The sequence below is a fragment of the Mus musculus genome, chromosome 18 (assembly GCF_000001635.26).
Source record: "Mus musculus strain C57BL/6J chromosome 18, GRCm38.p6 C57BL/6J".
Classification (NCBI taxonomy): Eukaryota; Metazoa; Chordata; class Mammalia; order Rodentia; family Muridae; genus Mus; species Mus musculus.
Genome location: NC_000084.6, coordinates 69,022,054 through 69,045,362, shown reverse-complemented (window position 1 = coordinate 69,045,362; position 23,309 = coordinate 69,022,054). Strand labels below are relative to the sequence as shown.

Genomic DNA, 23,309 nt, shown 5'->3' with positions numbered 1-23,309 from the left:
GCCCAGGAAAAGACATCCAGTGAAGCAGACACCACTGGACTGTCTCAACACTGTCAACTGAAGTGGAAATTCTGCTAGTGAGAGACTTCTGTTCATGGTGAACTTGACCTGTGCAAAACATGATTTCAAGATGGCTTTTTGGTAGAAACCACTGCTTGTATGTGTTTGCTTATTAGTGGTATTTGAGAACATACTGCCTGCTAGGCAAGATGCAAGCATGTCTAATCATAAAGACTTGAGAATCATTATGCTGTCATTTGTATCAAACAACTTTTTTTGTCACCAAAAAGATGAAAAAAGTCACTAAGAAGACCCAGACTGTGTGTGAATGGGCAGCAAAGGATGTGGTTGGAACCAGCCAGTTGATGCACAGCTGTTGAAACTCATGGAAAGTCCCAGAGAGCTGTTGACCTGTATTGATTACAAGGAGAGATTTCACACTAACTCACTCTCATTCGTCAGCTACCAGAGAGAATTTTAAGGAAAACTGGTTTCTACCATGTCACTTGTCACACTTCATTTATTAATTCTGCCCCTGAACGCCAGTCTGTTTTATAATTCAAAATAGGTTACTAAGTCAGGTCTGAGGATGACATAACGAAGCAGTTCTTATAGTTGGGATAACACCAGCTCCTAAGAAAACCAATCCTTCCTTGTCCCACTTGAGTTAAATAGAAGATATCACTCTTAACACGGGGTACTATACAGCCAGTAGTAAACAGAAACCATCAGTGATTTGCTGCTTTGTATCAAAGAATCTGTTTCCCTTTAACAGTCTTCCTGCTGAGTCATAATAGTGTTTTGGACAGATATTTTCAGCATACCTTAATTCATCCTAGATTATTACATTCTGGTCAACTCTCATCCAAGAGCCTGAAGACCAGTAAAACTTGAGTAATCAGTAAAACACAAAAAAATAATGACAAGTCGGAGTGAAGCATGCATAAAGAGGTCTTCAGTAGTCTCTTTTACAGCGTTTTATGTCTCAATAACAAAGGGTTTTATTATCATGGCGTTTGCTCAAGAAAGCAAACAGAACAGGAAGGCCCTATTCACTTTGATTGAAAGACTGTTTTGTGTCTTAATGGAAGGAAAACACCAAAACCCTGGTCCCTTGCAGAAATTTAGCCACAAACATCAGTCACATAGACACTGTGTGCCTTGCTTAGAAAGAGCTTATCTTTCTTTTGTTCTATTCTTTTTCATAGTTCTTCAAAGAACATTATCTTTGCAATCCTTCCTTCTTTTCTTTCTTCCTGCCTTTGTTCATTTCTTCCTTCCTTCCTTCCTTCCTCCCTTCCTTCCTTCCTTACTTCCTCCCTCCCTCCCTCCCTCCCTCCCTCCCTTCCTTCCTTCCTTCCTTCCCTCCTTCCTTCCTTCCTTCCTTCCTTCCTTCCTTCCTTCCATTTCTTCCTTTCCCAGTTTATATGAGAATTTTCTTCCAGTTGTGAACATCTCGGGAAAGTTAAACTAATTCGGAGATTGAATTTTATGATAATTTTACCTACTAAGGCAAAAACATGTTCTGTCCCTTTTAAGGATGCCTTAATTAGAACTAAGCAAATAAACACACTTGAGGGGGTGTCATCCATTCAGTAGAACTTGGTATACCCCAACATGTATCTCAGTGTATCTTAGCCATTGTTGTCTATATTGAAGAAAGTTATGAACACAGCTTTATTTCTATTTAAATTACCATCATCCTAACAGTCGCTGGCATGTGCTGAAAGCTTACACTATACCAAGCCCATGATATACATCAATTAATAAATCTAACCTCTATAATTCTACAAGGTAGAAACTTATCAAATGTCTATTTTAGTGCTAGGCATACTTAATGTAGTTAAGATTTTTATTCCTGGGTAGTAGAAATCTTTCTGGTCCCGAATTCAAGTCTCTTCATCATTGTACCTTTAGCAGTTCCATGAAGGCATATGTAAAAGACTTTCTCCTATCCCTCTACATAAGTAAGTTTTTGTTCACAAGGTTCTGATTGCTACCTTTAAGAAACAAAGTATATAATGTCATGTGTAAGTTAGCTCAACTACTGTCATTCGAATCTAAATTGAAAAGTGCAAAATATCTTTAACAAACTAGCAGCTAACCATGAACATTTCCTGGGAAATTTGAAGGAAGTTACAACCTATCTTAAATCTCTGATGTGTGGGATGATAATTTCCCAATAAACTCAACCCTGCTACTTCAGAACATTTAAAAAACTTCTAACGATTATTACCAGCGTCTCCGAACAAGACAGGCTGGAGACAGCCAGTCAGAAACCTCAGCTGGGTTACATTGAGTTTTATTTCAAAAAAGGTAACTTAGCAGAAATGGAGAACTATTCATTATTTCCTGTCATTTTTATATCAGAGGGTTTTTTTTTTTTTTGCCATGCATATTGTGCAGTAATTGCAGGAAATTAAATCGGAATTTTGTGACACAGGCATGTTGTGAATATCATAAAAACCACATATGTCCATAAATAGCAAAGAAAGGAAAAGGTGATAAAATTACATTTAGAGAACTTTTACAAGCTTTTAGAAACAATGGGGAAGGGAGTGTTTTAAGGTTCTTTGTTCAGACTAAATTCTGAGCACATCAGTATGTTGGTTGGGTTGGCATTTTTTTTTAAAATAATTTCTCTAGTGTGTTCTTCTCTTAGGGCATTTTAAATGATTTCTTGTGATGAAGAAGACATTTAAAATGCTACATGCAAGGAAGTGACTTGAGAGCAATTCTTACCTGTGCATGGCCAGTGATGGTGACAGAACCAGCTGATGAAGCCATTTCTTGGGACTAACTCAACACAACTTCACCCTGCGGTCTTTATCTTCTGCTTCCTTCTCACTTTCTTGTGATATTTGCTGCTGCTCTCTCTCCTAGCCAGCGATCTTTTAAAAATATTATTATTATACTTATTCCCTTTATATCCCACTCACTGCCACCACCCCCCTTGTCCTCCCTCCCACAATCTCACTCCTCCCCTTCTCCTCTGAGTGAGTGCGAGCCTCCCTGGATATCCCGCTACTCTGGCACATCAAGTCTCTGTGAGCTTAGGCTCATTCTTCCCACTGAGGCCAGACAAGGCAGCCCAGATAGAAGAACATATCCCATGTTCAGGCAACAGCTTTTGGGATAGCCACTGGTCCAGTTGTTCAGGACCCACATGAAGACCAAGCTGCACATTTGCTACATTATGTGCAGTTAAGCCTAGATCCAGCCTTTGTGTGTTTTTTGGTTGGTGGTTCAAACTCCGAGCATCCCAAGGGTCCAGGTTAGTTGACTTTGTTGGTCTTCCTGTAGATTTACTATCTCCTCTGGGGCTGCCATCATTCCTCCTATTCTTTCATAAGAGTCCCCAATCTCCATCCACTGCTTGGTTGAGGGTATCTGTATCTGCCTGAGCCAGCTGCTAGATGGAGCCTCTCAGAAGACAGCCATGCTAGACTCCTGTCTGCAAGCATAACAGAGTATCATTACTAGTGTCAGGGATTGGTGCTTGCCCATGGGATGAGCCTCAAATTTGACCTATTATTGTTTGTCCATTCCCTCAGTCTCTGCTCCATCTCTAGTCCCTGCACTTCTTGTAGATAGGATGAATTTTGAGTTGATAGTTTTGTGGATGGGTTGGTGTCCCTATCTCTCCACTGGGGTCCCTGCTTGTCTATAGGAGGTGGTCTCTTCAGGTTCCATATTCCCAATTCTGTGAGTCACAGTTAAGAGCATCCCCATTGATTCTTGGGCGCCTCTCTTATCCCAGGTCTTTGTCTTTTCCTGGAGATGTTCCCTATCTCCCTATTTCCATCAGTTGTGGATTTCCATTCATTCTCATGGCCATCTGGCCATTCTGGGCTTGAAGTCATTATCCCTATCTCAAACCCAGATCTCACTCTCTGATTTCTCCAGGTCAACAGTGGTTCTCTTCAGATTTAGAAATGCACACACACACACACACACACACACACACACACCCCAAAAACAAACAAACAAAAAACCCCTTCCATAGTCTTATGTGAATGGCAGGAAGTAAATTCACTCTAACATAGCTGACAAAATTATAGACTACTGCCTTTTACCAGATGGAGGCTACCCAGGACTGACACATTTTATAATCTCACAACACTCTGTCAAATATCAAAATTTCGTCCAGACAGCCGGCCACCTTCCTGGTGAGAGCACGGGGGTCTGCCCGGCCTGAGAGGTTTGTGGCACAGGCGCCGGCGGGAGCCTTCTTGGCTCCGGGACTCCGCGGAGGGCAGGCTGCACGGGTGACCGTGTGGAATACAGAGTGCCAGCCGTTTCTAGGACGGGCGAGAGTCGCAGAGCTTCTGGGCGGCGCCATCTTCAGCTCCAGACAGCCGGCCACCTTCCTGGTGAGAGCACGGGGGTCTGCCTGGCCTGAGAGGTTTGTGGCACAGGCGCCGGCGGGAGCCTTCTTGGCTCCGGGACTCCGCGGAGGGCAGACTGCACGGGTGACCGTGTGGAATACAGAGTGCCAGCCGTTTCTGGGACGGGCGAGAGTCGCAGAGCTTCTGGGCGACGCCATCTTCAGCTCCAGACAACCAGCCACCTTCCCGGCAAGAGCCACAGAGCTTCTGAGGCAGCGCCATCCTCAGCTCCAGACGGCCGGCCTCCTTCCGGACAAGAGCCACAGAGCTTCTCAGGCGGCGACATCTTCGACTCCAGACAACTGGCCACCTTCCTGGCCAAAGCAACACAGCTTCTGGGAAAGATCCTGTTTTGGGCCTTCACCTTCAGCCAGGAGGAGGTCCAAACACCAGATAACTGTACACCTTCCCTGAAAGAGGAGAGCTTGCCTACAGAGACTGCTCTGACCACTGAAACTCAGAGAAGAGAGCTTGTCTCCCACGCCTGCTGATAGAGGGTAACAAAATCAACAGAGGAACAATCTCTTAACAAAGACAACTATAACAACTAACTCCAGAGATTGCCAGATGGCGAAAGGTAAACGTAAGAATCCTACTAACAGAAGCCAGGACCACTCACCATCATCAGAACCCAGAACGCCCACTTCGCCCAATCCAGGACACCCTAACACACCTGAAAAGGTAGACCTGGATTTAAAAGCATATCTCATGATGATGGTAGAGGACATAAAGAAGGAATTCAATAACTCACTTAAAGAAATACAGGAGAACACTGCTAAAGAGTTACAAGTCCTTAAAGAAAAACAGGAAAACACAACCAAACAGGTAGAAGTCCTTATAGAAAAACAGGAAAACACATCCAAACAGGTGATGGAAATGAACAAAACCATACTAGACCTAAAAAGGGAAGTAGACACAATAAAGAAAACCCAAAGTGAGGCGACGCTGGAGATAGAAACCCTAGGAAAGAAATCTGGAACCATAGATGCCGAATCCAAGAACACATTAAAGAAATCATCCATCCTGACCAAGTAGGTTTTATTCCAGGGATGCAGGGATGGTTTAAAATACGAAAATCCATCAATGTAATCCATTATATAAACAAACTCAAAGACAAAAACCACATGATCATCTCGTTAGATGCAGAAAAAGCATTTGACAAGATCCAACACCCATTCATGATAAAAGTTTTGGAAAGATCAGGAATTCAAGGCCCATACCTAAACATAATAAAAGCAATCTACAGCAAACCAGTAGCCAACATCAAAGTAAATGGAGAGAAGCTGGAAGCAATCCCACTAAAATCAGGGACTAGACAAGGTTGTCCACTTTCTCCCTACCTTTTCAACATAGTACTTGAAGTATTAGCCAGAGCAATTCGACAACAAAAGGAGATCAAGGGGATACAAATTGGAAAAGAGGAAGTCAAAATATCACTTTTTGCAGATGATATGATAGTATATATAAGTGACCCTAAAAATTCCACCAGAGAACTCCTAAACCTGATAAACAGCTTTGGTGAAGTAGCTGGATATAAAATTAACTCAAACAAGTCAATGGCCTTTCTCTACACAAAGAATAAACAGGCTGAGAAAGAAATTAGGGAAACAACACCCTTCTCAATAGTCACAAATAATATAAAATATCTCGGCGTGACTCTAACTAAGGAAGTAAAAGATCTGTATGATAAAAACTTCAAGTCTCTGAAGAAAGAAATTAAAGAAGATCTCAGAAGATGGAAAGATCTCCCATGCTCATGGATTGGCAGGATCAACATTGTAAAAATGGCTATCTTGCCAAAAGCAATCTACAGATTCAATGCAATCCCCATCAAAATTCCAACTCAATTCTTCAATGAATTAGAAGGAGCAATTTGCAAATTCATCTGGAATAACAAAAAACCTAGGATAGCAAAAACTCTTCTCAAGGATAAAAGAACCTCTGGTGGAATCACCATGCCTGACCTAAAGCTTTACTACAGGGCAATTGTGATAAAAACTGCATGGTACTGGTATAGAGACAGACAAGTAGACCGATGGAATAGAATTGAAGACCCAGAAATGAACCCACACACCTATGGTCACTTGATCTTCGACAAGGGAGCTAAAACCATCCAGTGGAAGAAAGACAGCATTTTCAACAATTGGTGCTGGCACAACTGGTTGTTATCATGTAGAAGAATGCGAATCGATCCATACTTATCTCCTTGTACTAAGGTCAAATCTAAGTGGATCAAGGAACTTCACATAAAACCAGAGACACTGAAACTTATAGAGGAGAAAGTGGGGAAAAGCCTTGAAGATATGGGTACAGGGGAAAAATTCCTGAACAGAACAGCAATGGCTTGCTCTGTAAGATCGAGAATTGACAAATGGGACCTAATGAAACTCCAAAGTTTCTGCAAGGCAAAAGACACCGTCAATAAGACAAAAAGACCACCAACAGATTGGGAAAGGATCTTTACCTATCCTAAATCAGATAGGGGACTAATATCCAACATATATAAAGAACTCAAGAAGGTGGACCTCAGAAAATCAAATAACCCCATTAAAAAATGGGGCTCAGAACTGAACAAAGAATTCTCACCTGAGGAATACCGAATGGCAGAGAAGCACCTGAAAAAATGCTCAACATCCTTAATCATCAGGGAAATGCAAATCAAAACAACCCTGAGATTCCACCTCACACCAGTCAGAATGGCTAAGATCAAAAACTCAGGTGACAGCAGATGCTGGCGTGGATGTGGAGAAAGAGGAACACTCCTCCATTGTTGGTGGGATTGCAGGCTTGTACAACCACTATGGAAATCAGTCTGGCGGTTCCTCAGAAAACTGGATATAGTACTACCGGAGGATCCAGCAATACCTCTCCTGGGCATATATCCAGAAGATGCCCCAACTGGTAAGAAGGACACATGCTCCACTATGTTCATAGCAGCCTTATTTATAATAGCCAGAAGCTGGAAGGAACCCAGATGCCCCTCAACAGAGGAATGGATACAGAAAATGTGGTACATCTACACAATGGAGTACTACTCAGCTATTAAAAAGAATGAATTTATGAAATTCCTAGCCAAATGGATGGACCTGGAGGGCATCATCCTGAGTGAGGTAACACATTCACAAAGGAACTCACACAATATGTACTCACTGATAAGTGGATATTAGCCCAAAACCTAAGATACCCAAGATATAAGATACAATTTCCTAAACACATGAAACTCAAGAAAAATGAAGACTGAAGTGTGAACACTATGCCCCTCCTTAGAAGTGGGAACAAAACACCCTTGGAAGGAGTTACAGAGACAAAGTTTGGAGCTGAGATAAAAGGATGGACCATGTAGACACTAGCATATCCGGGGATCCATCCCATAATCAGCTTCCAAATGCTGACACCATTGCATACACTAGCAAGATTATGCTGAAAGGACCCTGATATAGCTGTCTCTTGTCAGAGTATGCCTGGGCCTAGCAAACATAGAAGTGGATGCTCACAGTCGGCTATTGGATGGATCACATGGCCCCCAATGAAGGAGCTAGAGAAAGTACCAAAGAAGCTAAAGGGATCTGCAACCCTATAGGTGGAACAACATTATGAACTAACCAGTACCCCGGAGCTCTTGACTCTAGCTGCATATGCATCAAAAGATGGCCTAGTCGGCCATCACTGGAAAGAGAGGCCCATTGGACACACAAACTTTATATGCCCCAGTACAGGGGAACGCCAGGGCCATAAAAGGGGAGTGGGTGGGTAGGGGAGAGGGGGTGGGTGGCTATGGGGGACTTTTGGTATAGCATTGCAAATGTAAATGAGCGAAATACCTAATAAAAAATGGAAAAAAAAAAAAAGAGACAAGTCCTAAAAAAAAAAAAAAAATCAAAATTTCTTCATTAACCATCAAGTGACATGATCACTCGTGTTCAAAGAGTTTCTCTTTTTGAAGCACTTAGTGGTCAAGTTATTGATATCAACTTCACTGTTGAAAACTAATTGCTAGAGAGTCTTGTAAATTTTCTCTTTTTTTTGTATATAAAAATTATGTCTCAATCAATGCTCCATACCCTTCAGGATGCTTAGACAGTATTTTTACCTTTATCCCAAGCCAAACTTGCTATATGGGCCTTCCCAAAGCAAGCCCACTCATTTCCCTGACTGTGTTGTCTCTGCTGCTGTAGTCAGGCTCAAAACTATGGAGGTAAGACTTATTTCTCCTATATCATTATCTATAGTTAAATTCTATGTTGCTGTGTTGATAAATTTATTTTATTTTTATATTTGATTGCTTTGCTTATAAAAAGTTTACATTAAAGAAAAACTTATATTTAAAGTTCCATACATAAGAAAAGTAGTTCTGGAAATAGGAGCCAAACTGAGAACCTAGAATCTATACTGAAGCCCTAAAAAGAGTCACAGAATCCCCAAGGATGAGTGCTACTCAAGGACCACAATGACAGCATCAGTCTCCAAGTTCCCAAGAAGCAGTGGGAAAGCGAGAATGAGAAGAGCATCGAGGTGAATCTGTGCATCTGATGTGAGCTTTGATGGTTATCTGTTAAACTCTCAATCTTTCTTGCTTCTATCTCAGGATTATTATAAGGATCAAGCAAGAGTCTACATATAAAAAAAAGCACACAGCGATCTATGAACGTCCATCCAGATTTAGGGAATCATCACCTATTCTCCTGACCTCTAGGCCCCTGTTCCCCAGCCCCATTCATCTACCACATAATCTCATCCCCATTTCCACACTGTGCTCCCCACAGCCCATCTCCTTACATCCCACGATATATTTGCACATGGCCCACAGTCATGTGTCTCTTAAGGTAAGAACAAGAGAGTGATTTCAGTTTCTTCACTCTTTCACAACGAAGCTGAACCCTCTTCAAGAACTATGCCATGCCATCATCTGTTGTGCAAGCCCCTCAAGCTTCTGCAAAGGGTCTCCTCTTCTGTAGAGCATCAGACTCCTTGGCAACTCTGTCCCACCATCTCCTTTGGCACAAAATCTGAATCAAGGCTCATCTTCAAAGCTTCATGACCAATGGGACACTTTCTGACCCATCTCTCTCCTTACTTTCAATAGGAAAAAGGAAAAGACTCCATGATTTCTTTTGATGTGGGACTCAAGTCACAGGCAAGAAGGGATAAGAATTTAGAATCTCCCATTAGAACACAGTGAACTTTTAATAATCTGAAAGGCGTTTGCAAGAGTCATCTTTCTTGCTGTAACTCTTCTAAGACAGGCAGACCTTTATTTATAGTTATTCTTTCTCAGTTTATAATATCTCTTTTTATTTTTGTTGAAAGGCTCAAACTCTAGTCGCAGGAGAATGCTGTGGTAATGGGGCTCGATAGGGCCCTGCTTCCTAAAGCATTTTATCACCTAAACCAAAGAATACTGCTTTTGTGTACCAGAAGGCTTTGACAGATGATGCCTCTGCTCTACACCACAGGCCATAGAGTAATAAGCCCAGTGTCACTTAGGGATTGACTCTTTCTCAGCCTTCGGTCAATGGGATCACATAATGCTGGCCCCTCCTCCAACCTTCCCGGTTACTGCCACTGTTCTTGGCTATTCTTCAGAACCTGTTGGGATTCTGTGGCTGAAGATGCCACATCCTTGGATCATTGGACACAGAGAAATCAAGCTGATACCAAATCTGGAAGCTTCCTCCTTACTGGCTCTCCTTCAAAGGGCTTGATGGCGCTATGTATGCTAGGAGGGGTGAAACAGTTATCAATAGTATTACCTAACAGTGAACCCAGAGAGCTACACTAACACCTAGCCTGGCAAGATGTGTCTGCTGGCAAATTAGTACCAGGAGTGCTATGCGAGTAACCAACTGCACTTTGATTGGATTTAAAGTATGATGCAAAAGACAAAATCCATGCCTGGCATTGTTAATTGGGCTAAAACCTCACGGCTGACTAGGTCACAGGAGCTCATAAAGACCCTACTGGAGAACCTGATATGAGTATTCTGCTAATCAGATATAGTGATAAACTCTTTCCTAAATTCTTATCTTATACCCATAGAATAGTGTGGTTTCATCCCTCAGCAAAGAACTGTCTTTCCTATAGGAGGTGATGGTGAATACAGAGATCTAGAACCAGTCATTGTACAGAGAATAAGAGTGTGGAGTGTTGAGATCTAAATGGGCAGCTAGATCGCACACATCCACAGCTCAAAGAACATGTCAAAAGAGGGAAGGGAGAGACTGTAAAAGCTAGAGAAAATAGACATTTGCAGAGAAACAGCATTTGCCAGACATGACAGCACTGTTGCACATGGACACACAATACTGTTATTGCTTGAATAAGAGCTGTACAAGGTCAAACCAGCACAAATCTCTACATGGACAAGAGTCAGGTTCATGTTGTCCCACCCTTAGCTGAGGAACTATTGGCAACTGGTTGCTGCTGTGGGAGAGAGAGCCAATTTTCTTCAGGGGTGTTGGCTTTCATAGGCTAGGGATGCTTGATAGTTGCTCCTATAGGCAAGAGCGAGTGGACTTGATGCCTTTTGATCATTTGTTTGTTTTCAAGAGCATATGGAGTTGAGAAGAAAAAATGGTAGGGGGGGATAGGGAGACCTTGATGAGGAGGGAGATGGGGCTGGATCTGATAAAAATAAATTATATACACATACAAAGTTCTCAAAAAAAAGTGTACATAAGCTGACTAGGAGAAGACTTTTAACAGAAAACAGAAACTTACTTTCAAGTATAAACGAGAAAAGAGTACCCTCCCTTGTAGCAGAGCTTATCTGTGTTTAATGTGGTGACTAAAAGAATTTGTAGAAAATTCACTAGGAGGCAGAATCACCCAGGTAGGCTTTGAAGATCCCCATTCATTACACGCTTTCCAGAGACATTAAATAACCTGTTTAAATAAGAAGATAATGGTGGTTTTAAATGATCAAAGCTCTTCGGGAATAATTACCTGCTTATGTTAAAAGCAGGTTTTCTTTTAAGTATCTTCAGCCCTTTCTTGCTGACTTCTCTTACATGTTATACACACTATTTTTTAATGAGGGAAGACTCAACTGAGTAAGGATGAATTTACTACACCATCAATGGAGTGATTTCTTGCCATTTAGTGGCTTTTAATCAGCAATGTTATACTTGAGCATGTCTCAAGAGTCTGGTAGTGCAAGGATACTCCCCCTAAAACTATATTTTTGTGTGCATGTGCATGCACATTTCTCTGTGTGTGTGTGTGTGAGAGAGAGAGAGAGAGAGAGAGAGAGAGAGAGAGAGAGAGAGAGAGAAAGAGAGAAGAGAGAGAGAAGAGAGAGGAGAGAGAGAAGAGAGAGAGAGAGAAGAGAGGGAGGAGAGAGAGGAGAGAGAGAGAGAAGAGAGAGGAGGGAGAGAGAAGAGAGAGAAGAGAGAGAGAAGAGAGAGGAGGGAGAGAGAAGAGAGAGAGGAGAGAGAGAGGAGAGAGAGAAGAGAGAGAGAAGAGAGAGGGGAGAGAGAGAGGAGAGAGAGAGGAGAGAGAGAAGAGAGAGAGAGCTCATTTTAGAAAGTGTTACTGCTATTACACATGTAACCTCATTGCAAAGTTAGAATGTATATTCCATTCTCGTGGGGATGGGATAGGCACAAAAAGATCCCGTTCCATCCCAGAAGATTCATTACAGGTGTTTGGAGCAAAAGGTTCTCTCAAACATAATAACCACAATTCTTTTTGGCCAAAATGGAACAATGAGGCTTAGATCTGACTCTGTAATGGGCTGAATGTGAAACAACAGATTCTAAGAGAGGGCACAAGAAACAGGCAATTAAAAACAGTTTAAGACAATCAAATCAACCCACCTCCAAATGTTTCCCTTAGACGGCTGCCCTGGGAGGTTTGCTCAGTTACAGAATGGGTAGGGGAACCTGGGAAAAGTCAGGGAGTGTCTCTGATTGGAAGAGCCAGTGCTGACAGGAAGAGAGCATGATGGTTAGGTTAGAAAAGCTGGAGTCTGTGGAAAGAGGCACACCTAGCAGTGAGCACGGAGAAGGAACTCTGGTGGTTTGCACAGGGTCCCATGGAATAGTCACTGAATGATCATCAGATACAAGTGTCAGGAAAGGCCCCAAGGAGCCACCTGACTGACGGAAGTGCAAATACACACACACACACACACACACACACACACACACACACACACACACACACACGTTATATTCCCAACCATTTATTGTCTATATGATAGATTTCCTGTGAACATAGTCTGCATATGTTAAGAGCATATTTTTCCCTTTAAGTCCTTGAACATCTGAGTGTTAACATTTACAAGGTATTGGTGGGAATTACTCAAGACAAGCTTGTATTACTAGTGCAGAACAATTAACCCCAGAAATAGAACAGCTATGTCCTGCCTAACAAATCCTAACAATAGGACTGGAATGGACGAACTTTTTCCCAAGTAACTTAATTACACTGAAGAACAAAACATGAGAATATTTATAGAAATAATGCCAGCAGTGTACCCAAAAGGATTCAACCACAAAGGAAAGTCAAGAAGAAGAAGCAATCAAACAAGCACACGATTACAACTGCTGGCCAGGACAAAACAGTATTATAACTGTAGGTTTATTAGTGAAATAGATTTTTAAAAAATTACTAATGTGGACATTCAAACATGAGCACTGCAGAGTCTGAGATGAAGAACACATTTTAACCAGACATTTCAGAAATGAAAAGACCAGTAACGTTGACGACACCATAGAAAGCACAGTGGCACATCCACTTTAAAGGGACATGGAGAGAAGAAGTCAATTTATGAAATGAACAGACCGTCACTGTACTGCGGAATGAGCTTAATGGCCTAACACAAGCTTAAATGGGGTCCTGAAAGAGGAGGGGCAATAAGATTGGAAAAATTTCCAAATCTGATGAACAGAATTATTCTATTGATCCAAGAAACTCAATGCAGCTGAAGTTGAAGAATCATAAAAACACCGTACTGGTCATGTGATAACCAGATGATTCAAGACCATTGATAATGAGAAAACCCCAAACACAGCCAGAAGAAGGTACATCCATCCATGCTACATAATAAAAGATAAGAATATAAGTGGATTTAAAAAAAGCAACTAAAGCAATGTAATTTTAAATGAAACAAATTCCAGTCTAGACTTTCCTATCAAATAAGTGTCTTTTGGAATCAAAGGTGGTTTAATATACCCTTTAAACATGAACGCTGAAAGACTGAATCACTGTCAGACTTAAATTGATGAAAGAGCTTCAGGAGGGTGGCCAATGATGGCATCCAGGAGAGAGGGAAGATGGGTCAGGAAAAGGGATGAAATGCATTGGAAATGACATCGTCACTGGTAAAGGCACACAGGTTCTTGTCAGTATTTCAATTGCTTCGCAACGTAACTGACTAGAGAAAAGCAAGAATAGAATCTGAGGGCTGTACCATATTGGAAAATAAAATGTAGTAGCATAGTGACACACACACCCCCTGAGTACTGCATGGCACTGTGCTTTTCTAGTACGCTATGTGAAATGGGATGTGAGGTTGTCTAGTATGACAAGATGAATTACAGCTGGGTGCTCTGAGCCCTACTGCAACCACTAAAATCACAAAGACTGATAAGTAAACAGGCCAAACAAGGTTGCTGCAAATGTACAGAAACAAGAATGATAACAGGAAAAGGATGAGAAACAAAACCCCATGCTAAGACTTAGCAGGAGAAGCTGGGAATCTACTCTCTGACCTGTTGAAAGACAAAGTGGATTTCAGTCCAGACTATATTATAAGGAATATGGTTATCTTACTAGGATGAAAGGGTCAATTACTAGGTGGAATATAACAGTTCAAATACTGTGTGGCATGATTAGTGTTATGTGCAGGCATGATTCAGGAACAGGTGACATAGTTAGTCTTATTTTCTTTATACCATGTATGACAAGTACATTTTAACTGATATACCCAGACCGACATGCTATGCCTATGGGAGGTTTGAAGTTAACTCTCTTCTCTGGTGGGAAACGCATAGCTTGTTTTATTTTAGGGTGGGTTTTCAGGGAATGATAAGTCTCTCTCATTGAGCACAACACTGGGTCTCCCACTGTTCTTCTCTGAACGATAGTCCCAATAAGATAGACATTGCTGGGAGAGCCATGGGTTGTAAGCTTCCTAGAAAAGAGGCTTTGAGGCATCTTCCTTTTCTCTGAGACACCCAAACAAAATGAGTACTTCCATTATGATGAAAATTTAAAGGTGGGGTACCGAAAAATAAAATGTTCAAGTGTTTTGAACCAGGACGAGGGCTATCTAGCTTTGGACTCTAGGCTCCTTCCTTTCATCGTATGCTAGCGCGATGGGAGGCCAAGCACGCACACATTTAATATTCCTTTGTGTTTAATGATGCTATTAGAAGTCAATAGCAGCTGATCGTGCTTGCCAAATAGTGCTTCTCCCTGTATTTTGACACAACCTTCTTTTTATTCCAGTTTCCCTGGAAATTGGCAATGATAATGACATAATATAGAGGTTAGAATTGCCAATAATTATTAGCACAGTCACGATATTTACATAAATGCCAAATTTGATGTAACACCAAAGTTGCATTTGACATCCATGCTATTGCAGCTTGGAACACAAAGGCTCCAGTGCTGTGGAAATGCCAACTGAATGGTTTTCAATCTAACCATCAGAGCTATCTGCACTGTTTTAAACCAAGGACTGTATCTTACGTAAAGGCTAGATACACCACATTTAAAAGAAGCAAATATATGAAAACAATAGAACACTCTGCATACACACACAAACACTGTATGTATGCATTTGTGTGTACATATATCTATATCTATATCTATATATATAGTAATATATATAGATATTTTATGTATATAGAGTAATATATATATAATGAGACAAGAAAGTGGTGGCTGCTGATTCCTTGCCTCGTTATTCCTCTGAGAGCACCTTTTGTTTGTGAGGTGATTAATTATGACTAAAATCTCAAGACACACAAAGGCCACTTATATTAGCATATGCATATACCCATGCACACATGCATCCATATGCGTGTGTGCTTCTCACGGTGGCAAGTTGGTGAGGAAAGTGCTGGAGAAATGAAAGCGTGACACTTGGAGTGCACGGAAGGGATGTAACAAGACCAACACATCAATCAGAGAGTAACTACACTCTGACCTCAAGCATCCCAGGTCACTCCCTATTCCATATCTCAAGTCCATTCAAGGGGTGGGAGGTAACACATCTTTCCAGTCCCTGGGAACCCCCTTCCCTGGTCTTTATAGCTCCTTACGATGGATGTTTTCTTCCTACAAATTGCCTGCTCCCTGATCAATCTCTTGACCTACTTTCAGGCTACCAAGTAGATCTGGTTTTGGATATTTCTCACTTTCTCTCCCATCTTTCCTTCTTTGTTGGTGTTGAAACCTTCCTTTATCTTGAGAGAGACTCAGTACCCTTGCTATCTGTGGGTCCTCCCAAGCAACCATGCACAACTCAGCTGAACTTCATCTTTGCCTTTTGATTTAGATCCTCTTGCTCACCTCATCCTTTCCAGAGGGATGCTCTTGCAGAGGCTCCCCGGTCCTATCTTCTGGTGTACCAGCTGAGGATGGGCGGGGCAGAGCAATGCTGTTACTCAGTTCTACCATGCACAGTGGTTGTCTGTATTATAAAAGCCTTCTCAGCTAGCTTTCATTCCACACAGAATCCCGAGTCCCAGATTAGTTTAACTAAAATGTTTATTGTTAGTCATTTCCAAACAGAGACACACCTCTAAAAGGAATTCTGCTCTCCTACAGCACAGAAGTAGATTATTATATATTTTTTAATATTGTGCAATAGTCCTTCCTATCTGTACTTTTGCTTCCTTGAGTTTCAACTACATGCAGCCAACTGTGGTTCCAAAATATTCACAGCAGGATAACACAAATAATCAGTTTAAGTTTGAATAAGCCAGCTGCTCTGAGGGGTGTGGCAAAGTCATGGATCCTCATGTCCTGTCCTGTTCAGGATGTGACTCCTCCTTATTGATGAGGTGTGTCCATTCATTCACCAGTAGTCACCTTAAAAATAAGTCTGACGCTTCTCTTCTCTCAGTGTGTGTGTTTGATATCTATTTTACTTACTGATGGCCCCGGCACATAAAAGAGTTATGGACAGCAAATTGAATAGGACATATTTCCTTTTAGTGGGAAGGTGAAAGTCATCAATAAGTTAAAAAAAAAGGAAAATTATTGTGTATTGAGGTACTGAGGTTGCCAATCTACACTACAAGGTACTTTAAATAACTTCTATTTGATTTTATATATTCTATTTTACATGTGACATATTGTATACTGTTGTTATTCCATTTTATTATTGTTGCTGTTAATTATTTCTATTTCTAGATTATAAATTAAACTTCTACAGGTATTATGTATAGAAAAAATATGTTGTATGTGTGTCCGTGTGTGTGTGTGTGTGTGTGTGTGTGTGTGTGTGTGTGTTTGGCTCTATTTCTGTCTTCAGAAATCTATTAAGGATCTTGGAAAGTGTCACCATTAATAAGGGGAGCTTACAGTATTGAAGTAGAATCTGTTAGCAATACAGCATGATGCATTCTGTGCTTTTGGAAAGGTAGTTTCTTTTTTTTTTTCTGAGACAGGGTTTCTCTGCGTAGCCCTGGCTGTCCTGGAACTCACTTTGTAGACCAGGCTGGCCCCGAACCCAGAAATCCGCCTGCCCCTCTTTGCCTCCTGAGTGCTGGGATTAAAGGCGTGCACTACCACGCCAGAAAGGTAGTTTCTTTTTTTTTAGTTTACAATTTTTTATTAGATATTTTCTTCATCTACATTTCAAATGCTATCCCGAAAGTCCCCTATACCTTCCCCTTGCCCTGCTCCCCACCCACCTACTCCTACTTCTTGGCCCTGGCATTCCCCTGTACTGGGACATAAAGTTTATAAGACCATTTAATGAGAGTAGACAGGTTCAGAGGTTTAGTCCATTATTGTGATGGCAGGAAGCATGACAACGCACAGGCAGATGTGGTGCTGAAGGATTGCAAGCTTGTACAACCACTCTGGAAATCAGTCTGGTGGTTCCTCAGAAAATTGGACATAGTACTACCGGAGGATCCCTCAATACCTCTCCTGGGCATATATCCAGAAGATGTTCCAACTGGTAAGAAGGACACATGCTCCACTATGTTTATAGCAGCCTTATTTATAATAGCCAGAAGCTGGAAAGAACCCAGATGTCCCTCAATAGAGGAATGGATACAGAAAATGTGGTACATTTACAAAATGGAGTACTATTCAGCTATTAAAAAGAATGAATTTATGAAATTCCTAGGCAAATGTATGGACCTGGAGGGTATCATCCTGAGTGAGGTAACCCAATCACAAAAGAACTCACATGATATGTACTCACTGATAAGTGGTAGTTTCTTTAAACAAAGTAAAGTATGCTGCATCTGAGTGTAAGCTTTCCCATGGCTGTATCAGCACGAATTTAATCTTTTTGAAGGCAAAATGTTAGTTTTGTTTTTATGAATTAAAAAAAAAATTGATGCCTTAAGGAGTCCCAAAAAGTGACTATTAGAAACTGTAATATTAGCCGGCCTTTAATCCCAACACTTGGGTGGCAGAGGCAGGTGGATTTCTGAGTTCGGGGCCAGCCTGGTCTACAGCGTGAGTTCCAAGATAGCCAGGGCTACACAGAGAAACCCTGTCTCGAAAACAAAACAAAACAAAAACAAAAACAAACAAAAAACCCAAAATCAACCAACCAACCAAACAAACAAACAAAAACCCTGAAATATTGACCTTTGCCATAAGGGGAAGGAGTCCTCTGCTTGGGTAAAAATCAGAAATGTAAATATTTGGGGGGAACATTGTCTTGTTATGAATTTGTCTGGAGTGATCATAGCTTCATGGTATGTTCTGGCTCTCTCCCAAAATCCACCACCCAGTATAGTATTTGAAAGGTGGTAGCTGCTTATTAAATGTATACAGAATTATCAAGAGAATATATTAATGAGTTCTATAATCCTATCAGTCCTGACTCAATAGAGTAAGACAAACTAAAAAGCCATTGCTTAGAAGCTCCTTTGCAGATTTCAGGCATATCTGAAAGTAGAGTGCTTTTCATGGTCACTGTCTTAGTGTTCTATTGTTGTGAACAGACACCATGACGACAGCAACTCTTATATAGGGAAACATTTCATTGGGGCTGGCTTACAGGTTCAGAGGTTTATTCCATTATCATCATGTCATGTTGGGAAGCATGGCAGCCTAAAGGCAGACATGGTGATGGAGAGAAAGTAGCTGAGAGTTCTACATCCACACACACACATCCACACACACACACACACACACACACACACACACACAGAGAGAGAGAGAGAGAGAGAGAGAGAGAGAGAGAGAGAGAGAGAGAGAGAGAGAGAGAGAGAGAGAGACTGGGCCTCACTTGAAATCTTAAAGTGACATACTTCATCCATCATGACCATCATGACCACACTACTCTAATAAGGCCATACTTCCTATTCTTTCTCAAGTATTGCTATTCCATGGTGATTAGGAATCAAACCTATGAGTCCATGGGGGCATTGTTATTCAAACAACCACAGTCACCTTCCTAAGAGATTATTTTTCCAACTAGTTTTCAATTTTTACCTAAATAACAATTAGTAAAGGGCCAATGCCCTTCATTTTAAAAATCCAGCTATATTTCCTTTACTGATGAAAATCATAGAGTAAGTATTTGAATTCTCTGGGTACTGTCCTGAGGCATACAGCAAATAAAACAACAACAACAACAACAAAACAATCTTTTAAGCAAACTTCTTCTCGGTGAACGGTTTGTGAGTCAATACATTTATATTAAGTTTGGTCCATTCTCTCTGTGCTCATTAATGAACCACAGAAGAGTTGTCCTGAGCATATGTAGCCAAGGTGATCCAGGCTCCTTTCTCCTATTTCCAAGTCTTGGGTTATTGGTTAATTTAAGGAAGTATAGATTGATGGCATTCTGCATTCCTGCCTCTTCAGTCTCATGGTACAGAAGCCAAGCTGTGTTCCATGAGAGGATGGGTTTTCATTTTAAAACACTCTACAGTGCTACACAGAGATTTATTCTTGCACATTCTCCATACTGTACCAACTGATTAATCCAGAAATAAACCATTATGTTTCTGGTGTATTGATTTTTGACAGGGATGCCAAAATATTGATAGGAAAAAAATTTTTTTTTCTGAAGAAGTACTGAGCAAGTGGCTGGATATGTATATGGGTGAATGAAATTTGTTCCTGAATGCAATATAAAATAATTAATTCATAATAGACTTTCTAGTTCAATGTAAGGGTTCAAATCACAGAACACTTAGAAGGAAACGTAGGCATACACATCTGTGACCCCAGAGGTAGGAGAAATAAAAATATACTTAACATGGATTTTACCATAAGAGAACATTTGAACTTTAAGAAAGCAAGGAAAAAAAAAAAAGACATCCAGAAAATTTTTTGTACAACTTATCTAATGTCATAGAGGGATTAAATATAAAATATATGAGGTATCTGTAACATTAGATAATTAAAATTTTTTTAAAAAAATAATTAAAACATAATTAAAACAATAAAAAATTAAAATGGACAAAGTAAGATATGAATGAATTATTATGAATGATGAATGAATGAATACCAACTAGCATGTTGATAAGTGGTCCAGGACTGGCTTCGCATCCACCTACCTAGTTCCACGTGCTCCTCTTTCTACATGTTGGTGACACATAGTGAATGTCCTACAGTCTGGACTGATTGTGAGAGCCTCTTGTTAAGATCATTTCATAAGAAGGTAGAAATTCCAAATGGTGAGACAGAAAGCAACTTGACTGTGGGGTTGAGGGGGATCAGAATTCTCTTCCATTAATCTAAGTCCTTCAAGCCTGATCCGATGGGACCCTACGGTGGCTTCAACAATATTGGATCCTGAAAGTGGCATTGACCCCAAGAGTAGGAAGTTGCCCAGCTTTGCTTGACCAACGGAATGAAAAAAGTACTTTTCAGAGTGTCTGTAATGAAGGGATTGGAGACCAAAGATAAACTAGAAAATAGTGTTTAGGAAAGGAGAGAAAAGTACAAGACAGTGTTACAACTTTAAACAGGCTTTGCCACGATTCAGTGAAGTGAGATCTTTGTGAAGCAGTACTTAGGTATAATACCACAGAAGGACAGTGTCCTCTATTACAACTGGTTGCTAAAGGCAAAGCCATCCTGGCCTGTTTCTACTCTCTTGTGGTTGTCTATCGCTGAGGCAGAGGGATGTGGGGGAGAGAGGATTCTCAGAACCAACGGAATCCATTTGACCGTCAAAATTAAATAAAAAGATGAATGTATAGAGACAAAGTTAAGTTTTGCCTTTCAAAATTCAGATATTGAAGAAAGGAATTGGTTCCCTGAACTCAAAATCTCTATAAGCAGTATAGTTTAGTAGTACTTTGTCCAGAGAGCTTGCAACATGTTGTGTTCTATCAAGGATACTTTACTGTATATAATGACATGGCCATATAGTTTTTCTCTGTATTTCAGTTGTTGCAGTAAATTGTATTGATTGGTATAATTAATAGCATTTAACATTATTGCTGTGATACACTCAATATAGTTCTAGCATATTATTATAATACACCCTTGTATTTTGTGCTGAATTCACTATTCACTGTTTTTCTTAATTAAAATATCTTTTGTGTGTGTGTGTGTTTTCATGGAAATGTTATATATACTTACTGGCATTAAGAAATGAATTTTAAAAATGTTATGTACTTTTCCATGCCGTATAATTATTGTAAGATTGGTATTGTATCTATGTGAATGTTTCAAAAAATCCACCAGCCCATCTGGTAGGGTTTCCTTTGCATGCAGATTTTAACATGCAAATCATTTTAGAAATTAAAGGTTTCTTCATATTAGTTTTTGTCAGTTGTAATTTCCAAGGAAACTATTATCTAATATCTTCATCTAAATTATTATTTATATTCAGCAATTATTATTCATATCTAATATTTATCTAAAGTATTTTTATCTTTTCTAAAATTTTAAATTATTATTTCTATTTAATTATTATTTATATCTAATATTTATCTAAATCTTTTTTATTAATGACTTTATTTATTAATTAAAATTTTGTATTTTCCTAAAATCTTCAAGTTTTCTTCAGTACCATGTTCTGAGCATTAGTGGGAATCAATCTCTTTTTAAATTTCCCAATTAATTCTGAAGGCTTCTCTTTTCTTTGTCCTAGTCAGTCCCATCAGGGAGTCACTAATTTTCTTTTATTGAATTGACTTTTGGTTTTCTTGATTTGTCTGTGGAACGTTTGCTCTCTATTTTGTTACTATAAACTCTTTTCTTTATTACTTTCTTCATCTACTTAGTATTTAATTTGAAATTATTCTCTCTCTCTCTCTCTCTCTCTCTCTCTCTCTCTCTTAGACAAGGTTTCTCTGTGTAGAGCTGACTGTCCTGGAACTCACTCTGTAGACCAGGCTGGCCTCGAACTCAGAAATCCACCTGCCTCTGCCTCCCAAGTGCTGGGATTAAAGGCGTGCGCCACCACACCCAGGGAGAACTCACTTTCCTAAATTCTTAAGAAGAATCGACCTCACTGGTCTTTGGTGAGTGAACTTTTAAACCATATGCTTCCTTCCTGATCTTTCAATCCACTCTTTATTCTGGTTTCTTCTTTGACACATGCACTTCTGTACCTTTTGTTTACTTTATAAACATTGCCTCGCTAATGCTTTTGTCCTTTTCACATGAATTCTAGAGCAGTTAGGGATCACACAGCAATGTCAGCATCAGTGTCTGGTGAACGTCAGCGTCCGCATGTAACCCTGGCTGCACTTGAATGACCACTGCAATGAACTCGAAAAGAACCCAGACTCTGCTGTCCTTTGATTTGTTGGTCTTATCTCCCCATTAGATTAAACTTGTTAAGGTTTTGTTTCCTACTGTCTAAATATTTATTCATAGCCTGACTGCTTTTATGTTGCAGGAAAAAAAATTGGGCGAAAATCTCCTGCTGTGTTTGTAGATTAGCCTATTTCTAGTTTCAGGTTCATTCTACTTCCAGAGATGTAAAGATGTGAAGATGTACGGCTTAGAATCAAACCAATTTGGAAAAATATTGCTTATCCGAACATACAAAAAGATGCACAGACTTTAGGCTTAATATAGTAATAAGACCATGTATGTATATTCGAGCCAACGGAGGCAACAGGAAGATGTGGGATGTCTAGCATTGAACCTTTTGTGTGGGAAGCAAGGATATACTATGGAAAGCAACCTATAGCTTCTTTAAGTATCTGCTGAGCTAAGAGACAGAGCTAAACCTGTGTGTTCAATGCATGCCTCATCTACAGTACCCTGGAGAAAGAATGTCTACTTGGGGTTTCATAAACACTTTGCAATTGTCTGGGCATGTATCAGTGACCTCAAAATACAGACATAGTTTTGTGTGTGTGTGTGTGTGTGTATATATATATATATATATATATATATATATATATATATATCCATGTATCTGAACAGGGTTTCTATCTTCTCACCAGACTAACCTACAGAAGGAAGCAAGAATCACTACTCTGAAGCCAATTGAATGTTAGGAAGTCCAGGAAAATGCAAACCCAAGGGAAAGAAGACAGGGGCATGCCAGCTAAAAGCAGATTCCCACATATCCAGGCATCCTCCCTGTTGAAGTCAGTCCAGTTTTCCCAGGAGACTCCAGTCTGGCTTGAGAAATTGGTGTTAAAAACAGGGAAAAATTATTCCAACCTCACCTTGTCCTGCATCAAAGTCACTATGAGTAAACTATTTTTACATCTTTGCTGTCTCATTGGCTGTTTACTAAACCTATCTTCCTCTGTGCTCCTAGTTCTTTCATGAGGACGAATTGAATGACATAGG

The 23,309-nt window shown here is 40.2% G+C and overlaps 1 long non-coding RNA gene and 1 other non-coding gene across 3 annotated transcripts in view; one reads left to right on the top strand and one right to left on the bottom strand.

The window, feature by feature from the left end:
* Gm31088 overlaps nt 1-23,309 on the bottom strand; it is a 71,224-nt gene that overhangs the window by 41,886 nt on the left and 6,029 nt on the right. The window contains exon 1 of one of the 2 annotated variants that reach the window (XR_877530.2): nt 2,743-2,891. The exons of the other annotated variant lie outside the window; for it this stretch is intronic. This is a non-coding gene — a long non-coding RNA (predicted gene, 31088). Of the gene's footprint in view, nt 1-2,742; nt 2,892-23,309 lie in introns of those variants that run through there. 2 annotated transcript variants of the gene reach the window in all.
* Nucleotides 23,090-23,164, top strand: Mir145b (microRNA 145b). The gene has a single exon (NR_105780.1). It is a non-coding gene; the product is annotated as a microRNA 145b (primary transcript).